At 46.8% G+C, this 7,910-nt stretch overlaps 1 protein-coding gene across 1 annotated transcript in view; it reads right to left on the reverse strand.

The window, feature by feature from the left end:
- The window catches only part of DRAXIN (dorsal inhibitory axon guidance protein), a 31,322-nt gene extending 24,936 nt beyond the window's left edge, over window positions 1-6,386 (reverse strand). Inside the window, exon 1 of the mRNA XM_083629592.1 lies at window positions 5,480-6,386. The gene's annotated coding sequence lies outside the window, so the exon portion shown is untranslated. The remainder of the gene's footprint in view (window positions 1-5,479) is intronic.
- Between the last annotated feature and the right edge of the window lie 1,524 nt (window positions 6,387-7,910).

A 7,910-nucleotide genomic window follows, 5' to 3' on the forward strand; every position in this document is an offset into this window, starting at 1 on the left:
GCACCTGAATCTTATCTCAACCCTGGCAATGGAACGAAACCCTTCATCATGTCCAAAGGCAAGCAGGCTAGCTTAGGGGCCACAGGCCAGGATGTATCACACAACACACAGAGAGCTCTGTCCTCCTACAAAGGGGAACAGTTGGCTGGGGGGCCCTTAGGAGTAGGGCTGGGCGATATCCAGTTTTCAGCATTGTGATATATCACCCAGTTAAACATCACAATATACCAAAATACAGTGGTACCTTGATTATTGCCTGTTGTCTTTGTCCAGCTGGACCATAAAGAAGGCTGATCACCGAAGAATTGATGCTTTTGAATTATGGTGCTGGAGGAGACTCTTGAGAGTCCCATGGACTGCAAGAAGATCAAACCTATCCATCCTTAAGGAAATCAGCCCTGAGTGCTCACTGGAAGGACAGATCCTGAAGCTGAGCCTCCAATATTTTGGCCACCTCATGAGAAGAGAAGACTCCCTGGAAAAGACCCTGATGTTGGGAAAGATGGAGGGCACAAGGAGATGGGGACGACAGAGGACGAGATGGTTGGACAGTGTTCTCAAAGCTACCAGCATGAGTTTGACCAAACTGTGGGAGGCAGTGGAAGACAGGAGTGCCTGGTGTGCTCGGGTCCATGGGGTCACGAAGAGTCGGACACGACTAAACAACAACAACAACCTTGGTTATTGAATTTAATCTGTTCCAGAAATCCGTTCGACTCCCAAAACCTTTCGAAAACCAAGGAGTGGCTTCTGATTGACTGCAGGAACTTCCTGCACTCAAGTGGAAGCTGTGTCAGATGTTTGGCTTCCGAAAAACATTCAAAAACCGGAACACTTATTTCTGGGTTTTCAGTGTTTGGAAGCCGATTTGTTCGACAACTAAGCCGTTTGAGGACCAAAGTACCACTGTATGTCTAAAATAAGGATGGAGCTCTGAAGAGGCAAATGCATGGCTTAATGGTTTTCCCCGCATCGTGATTTTTTGCCTGTGTCTGCTCTTATGATTTGCAGGAGGCAAGGGAGAGCTGAGCCAGCAGAGTTAACAAGGGCTGCAGGAATCAAGAGAAGCATTGGTTTCCCCCTACCAAGTCCTGGAGGGCACCAGGTTGGGGAAGCCTGAGTTAAAGAATGGAAAATTGGTTTCGTATGGCTGGCTGGGCTCTGAAATGTTTGATGCTCGCCCACCGTAGACCACACAGTACACTTCCAGTACAGTGTACTAATGCCAGTGTCCTGGAAGAAGCAAAGATCATCAGTGTCAAAGCAATAGTTCTTCAACATCAACTTCACTGGGCTGGTCATGTTGTGTCCTGATTATCGTCTTCCAAAGCAACTACTCTATTCCAAACTTGAAAATAAAAAGCGTAATACTGGTGGTCAACAAAAGAGGTTTAAAGACTGTCTCAAGCCAAATCTAAAAAAGTGTAGTATAAACGCTGACAACTGGGAAACACTGGCCTGCGAGCGCTCCAGTTGGAGAACAGCCTTTACCAAAGGTGTCATGGGCTTTGAAGGCACTCAAACTCAGGACACAAGGGAGAAATGCGCTAGGAGGAAGGCACACTTGGCAAGTCCTCACTGTGATCAACTTCCGCCCAGAAATCTATGTCCCCGCTGTGGAAGGATGTGTGGATCCAGAACTGGCGTCCACAGTGACTTACGGACTCACTGTTAAAACCGTGTTTATGGAAGACAATCTTACTCGGCCAGTGGCGTAGCGTGGGGGGTGCAGGGGGGGCCGGCCGCACCGGGCGCAACATCTGGGGGGGGCGCTCGCACTCGCAGCTCTCTGCCCCTACTAAAATCCATGGGTTAGGGGACGCAAATTACTTGCCCTGCCCCAGGTGCTGACAACCCACGCTACGCCACTGTACTCGGCTATGAGGGATCGCCAAAGAAGAAGACCACACAGCAGAACACAGTTCAGCCACTGGGCCAGGGGTGGGGAAATTTTGGTCACTTGAGTGTTGCTGAACTACAACCAGGGTTGTCCCAAGTCATTTTGGCAGCTGAGGCTAACCACAGAATAGTGCCCACCCACCCCTGCCAGGGAAGAAGTGGTGAACGAAGATCTACATCAGGACCAAGGAGAGAATTAAGATCTAAATCAGTACCACGGAAAGAGTAAATAACTACATTGTGAGCTAGAGTGGGAGGAGACCAGTAGCCAAGAGACTGCTGTAGAGGCTGCATTGCGGGGGCAGATATCACCTCCAAGGATCATGTCTCAGCTGTCAGTGCCACCACAGCAGCAGTGGGCATTCCTCAGTGGCCAAATTTTCTGCTTCTGTGGATCCTGCCGCCCGAGGCAGTCGCCTCACCTTGTCTCATGAGTGGGCCGGCCCTGACTCTCATAATCCCCGGGCATTGGCCATGCTAACTGAGGCTGATGGGAGTTGTCGTTCAGCCACATCTGGGCGACCCTAGATTCCCCACACCTGCTCCGAACCATGAATTAATAAACCATGGCTAAGCATTCTGTGTGAACCAAGTCCTTAGCAGAAATCCATTAAGCCTTAACTATTAAGAATTCCAGAATCTCTGCCGTCTTGCTTTGCAAATTTAATCCGCACCAGTGGATCACCATGATTCTTTTCTCTCTCTCTTTTTAGTATATCATGCAAGACTGATGTATGCCCAACACAAGATCTCCTGATAGATCTCTGGCGGATTTTGCTATCGGTTTCTGACTCCCACTAGTTTTAACAGCTACAGGAAAATGACTTTTCCCACCTCAATTAGGCTGCTGAGATGAAGACAGCCCACCAGGAGAGGGGCCGTGTCTGAAAGGATTGCAAGTTCAGTCCTGAAAATAAATCCTTAGGCTCTGAGTGTGCTCAGAAGCACTCTGATTTGTTTATTTTTAAAAAATTAATAGTACAGTGGTACCTCGGGTTACATACACTTCAGGTTACAGACTCCACTAACCCAGAAATAGTACCTCGGGTTAAGAACTTTGCTTCAGGATGAGAACAGAAATCGTGCAGCAGCGGCACGGCAGCAGCAGGAGGCCCCATTAGCTAAAGTGGTGTTTCAGGTTAAGAACAGTTTCAGGTTAAGAACGGACCTCCGGAACGAATTAAGTACTTAACTCAAGGTACCACTGTATGTCTTTTGCACCCAGCTCCGGTTGTTAGGTTTTGGGGGTCCCAATATAAACTAGAGTAGATCTGACAAGTCTGAAATTGTACCGTTCCTGACCCAAGGAATCCCCATGGACATTACTTCTTGAATTTCAAATGTCCCTTGTGGCAAAACATTGGGAACATTAATTTTGAATGGTGCATCTTAGTTTTTTTAAAATATATTTTTAAATCCTAATGAGATTCATGCCTAGATCCAAAGTGTGGGATTCCATGATGCCTTTCATTTTATAATTTTGACAATTTTGTACTGCTTAATGACAGCTGTCTCTATGCACAGGACACTCAGTGAAACAAACAAACGAGTTAAAACTCTCACAACAACAGTCAACTAAAAAGCCGTATTAGAAGGAGAATCTTGCATTTTTAAGAACTCACCCCTAATATCTTATTTTGTGCAGAGCAAAGTCAACATTTAAAGAAGTGTACTGCGCTGAGTTCAAGGACAATATTTATAATTGATGTGTGTGTGCATGTAATCTTCTGGATTTTGAACTGTATGTGAGTCAATGGGCAAAATTTTACTCCTTATAGCCCCCTTTTCCTCCAGCCCCCACCCAAAAATAATCCAACAAGCCCCCCAAAAAAGTCTCACCACAAAGATGCAATCATATTTCTAATCAAACCGTCTCAACTGGAGATTCTGTGACTCTTCTGTGACTGGAGATTAAGGACTCTTAAACAGAAGAGGCAAAACTCTGTCCGTATCATAAAAAGAAAAGGGGGGGGGGGACATCTGCCCAAGATGGGGTCGCTAATACTTCCCTCCTCTGAAACTGACCTATTGCCACTTTTACAAGTTCCCGTCTGCAGCATGAAACATTTTATAAACACACACATTTTTCTCTCTTTCAAACTGCAGCCACGCTCAATCTAGGAAACCTTTTTTTGCACAAACTCCAGAGATCCAGAATTATCCTTTGGAGACAAATTGGCTCAGGTGAGCAGAAAATGGGGGGTGGGGGGGGGAGAGAGAAAGAGAAATAGACCCCCCCTCCCCATGCAAAAGCTCTGAAATGTGTCTTTGTCTCAGTTCTCCAAGGAAATGGGGTGTCCCTGTTCAAGGGGGGGGTGGAGCTTTTCCAAAAGAAAGAGACTGGATCTTTGCTAAATCATTTTATTTGACTTGAAAAGTGTTCAGGGTTGAGGATTTGTGGGTGAAGGCGTTTGGCCACGATCCAGGGAGGAAGGAAGGCAACTTCCACCTCGTGCCTTAATTGCTTTATGAAATTATGGGTTGGTAATAGATCCAAGATAAGCAGCCTGTAACCCTGAATTTAAGACTACTATTGGTAACGAAGGTCTTAATCCCCACCAACTCCCGAGGCTCCCCATCTAAAGCAAACCTCAGCAAGTTACTTCATATGTCAAGATTTGTTCACCGTCTGTCGTTTTTAAAAATACACACACGTCCCAGGGAACCGCACAACAAGAAGAAGTGTGTGTTAAAACCTCGTTCACATCCCACACAGGATCTACGTATGCGCAGTTTGAAGCCAACATAGAAAAAGTCGAATTTAAATTAAATGAAAACTGGAGCGACTCAAGAGCAAACTGATATGTACAAGGATCTAGGCTGCTAGAATTATAGCGTGCAAATGGGAAGCTGGAGACTTGCTCTGCCTCCGGGGGCTGTTAGTTCCTACTCAGAGTAGGCCCACTGAACTCCATCAAGATGACTAACTTGGGTCTGAATGGGTCTGCTCCAAGTGCAACTTGGTGGGCTTAGGATCTGTTGGACCTAAGGCAGCGATGCCCATTAATTTCTGTCTACTCTGAGTAGGGCTAGCATCTGCACCATTCACCTGCCCTTGATACACATCCTAGCGTGGATTGGGAGCGGGGAGGGGGGAAATTGATAAGGATAAATAGGTTATATATATATATATATCTAACCTCACTTTCGTGGTACCTTCTGGATTTCTCATTCTCAAAAAGCCCCAATCTCCTATCTATCTATCTATCTATCTATCTATCTATCTATCTATCTATCTCTATCTATCAAAGCGACTTACGAAAACATTTATTTCATAAAATTTATATACCGCTTGCTCGCTTTAAAAATCCCCAACGACTCCTCACATGTCTAAAATGACCACCTTATGGGGAGATAATCCGAAAATTCTTTAATATTCTATGCCAGAACCCTCACCTTTTTAAGAATAAAGAACCCAAGGACAGCTTAGCAAATGCATCCACCCACCAAATAGTTCCTCTGTTCAAAAATAAAAAAAATCTTTTGCTCGGAGGGAAGAAGTCTGGGGAGATAAAGAGTTCCCAGCACGCGCCAGGCTGCCGCGCAGATGCCGCGGTAGATGCGCGCGTGCGGAGCTTACCTGCTTACTGCTAAGCCAGCGCTGGGAGGCAGCTCGGCTGGTCCAAGGCGGCGCTGCTTTCTCCTGAATCCCGAAGGGCTGAACAGGAGGGAGAGGGGAAATAGAGGGGAGGGGAGAGAGGGGTTGGTTTTAGGAGTATATTTCCCCCCCTTCTAAAAAAAAAGTGAGGTGCGGGGGGTTTTCAAGAGCAGGGGGGAAACTGGGAGGACTTTTTCTAAAGCTCCCAGACTTAGAAAGAAACAGTGTTTGAAAATGAGCATGCTTTGCTGGGGAGAGGGGTGTGGTTTTGTGTGTGTGTGTGTGTGTGTGTACGATTAGGAGGGGGAGTGATGGATTTCTATGAATTGCAAAGAGGGGAAGGCGCGCTCCCGTCGCCAGGCGCGCGCCCCCCCGGAGCAGTGCCGGGGAGTTGCTGCTCGGTCTAGAGACAAATGCACACTCACACAAAGGAGACAAAGGGAACTGGTACCCAGTAGCCTAGATGTTTTTAAAAGGCGACAGTCCAGCAATTATATGTAATATTCTCTCTCCCAGGGAGGTTAAGGGGTGGGGGAGATTGGCTTGCTGTGGGGTGGGAGAGAGGGGGGTGGGTCTAGCCTGGCGCTCCTTTCCCTTTGGGTGGTGGTAGGGGGTCGTTTTCTCTCCCCCTCTTCACCTCCATCATCTTCATCCCGCCTTCCTCCTAGAGGATTGTGGGAAACTCCCAAAGGGTAAATTGATGCCTTTGAGGAGGGGAGAGGGGTAATGACAGCGAGACCCAGAGGGTCCTGCTGAGCTGGTTAAAACGATTCTCTCTCCTCTTTCCACGCACACTCCCCTACCTCTGCCCAGGAGAATAGAGGGGAGGGGTCTCCACCTGGGTCTCCCGCCTCTAGATCGATTTTATTCATTGTGAAAACTCATGACACCCTTGCTACCAGTTATGTGCTTCGGGGGTTTTTTCCTTCGCTGTTCCGTGGTTTTCCAGCTTTGCTAAATCCATTCTAAAACCGCTTAGCCTTAAAAAAAATAAAGTAAAAACTAAGTGAGGTGCAATATGTAGCAAAAAGAAAATACAAATGGTGTTCGCTTTTCCCTATTCAACTTTACGACCCCCCACTTTTGTTATAACTAACAATCCCCCCCGCAAAAACATAATACTTCTAAACTGCTCCACATTAAAAGTATATAGATTAATCAATATACTGTGTACGATATTCAGCCAGGAGGAACCCCAACACCTGCTATGACAACGCTGATACCAGCTGTGCGTTTTAAATTCGTTGTTTATATTCGCTGTTTTGTGCAACTGAAATCTGCGGGTGACGAGCAGCTGTTAAAAGCAGAGGTGCGGGCGAAGGGAAGAAACGTTGGCAACCTTTCTCCGTTCAAAACCATTGCAAGCTAGATTACTTATCTGCCTTGGTTTGCACCATGAGCAGCAGAGGGTCGTAGCCATGGGCCGCCCCCTAAATAAATAAAAATTATTAAAAATACGTAGCAAACTGAGGTTCTGCACCCCCCAAAAAGGCCTGCCCGCCTAACAAAAGGCCTGCCCCCCCAAAAAAATCCTGACTATGCCGATATTCTCGGAGCCCATCATCAGAAATGGACATGACTTACTTAGGCCCGTTAAACTCAAAAGGTCTACTCTGAGTAGGAATTGGAGACCACCCAGGGTGTGGTATCTGGATGCAAACTGGGGCACCCCAAGGATCTCTTTTCTAGTCGAACTGAAAGTTGCTACTAGTCCTCAAGGCTAATTTAGGTCCATTGATTTCAATGCGCCTACTCTGAGTAAGTTGGATGCCACCTGTTAGATAGTGGGTAGACATAGCAGACGACGCAGCGATTTTTACAAAGCCGCTCTTTATTTGTAAGCTGGAACAGCACTGAACTGAAGGGTTCAGTCAGCCTGCTTATATAGAGCTCCAGTACAACGTAACTGTAACAATTTTCTGAAACTATCCAATCACTGAACGTCACTTTCGATCCCTTATTTGCATAACTATCTACAGTATCCCCCTGCTGGCCCAGGGTGAGAATTTCAGTACATAACACCACCCATCCAGAATCGTCTCTCTCCCCTTCCTTATCCCAAATATCCCGGGGGTGTGCAAGCGAATGAGTAAGACAGTGAGATTCATCTGCGAAATTCTTCGGCTCAGGTTTTTTTCTAAAGGCATAGGAGCAGGGCAGGGGGGAGAAGTTGGCAACCTTTAAGCCATGAGCAATGGAGAGGCGGACGAGGAGAGTTTAAAATAAAATAAAATAAAATAAAATAAAATAAAATAAAATAAAATAAAATAAAATAGCCCAACTGTTGGAAAGGTGCGCTTAAGTCTCCGCTGGACAGACGGCGCGCCAACGCCACGGAGATGGGCGGCGCGCACGGGTGCCAAAGCGCCCCGGCGCTAAGACCTGCGAGGCGAAGAGAAAGAGCGCGGCGAGG

The sequence above is a fragment of the Podarcis filfolensis genome (assembly GCF_964270895.1).
Source record: "Podarcis filfolensis genome assembly, chromosome: 8".
In the NCBI taxonomy this organism is placed as follows: domain Eukaryota; kingdom Metazoa; phylum Chordata; class Lepidosauria; order Squamata; family Lacertidae; genus Podarcis; species Podarcis filfolensis.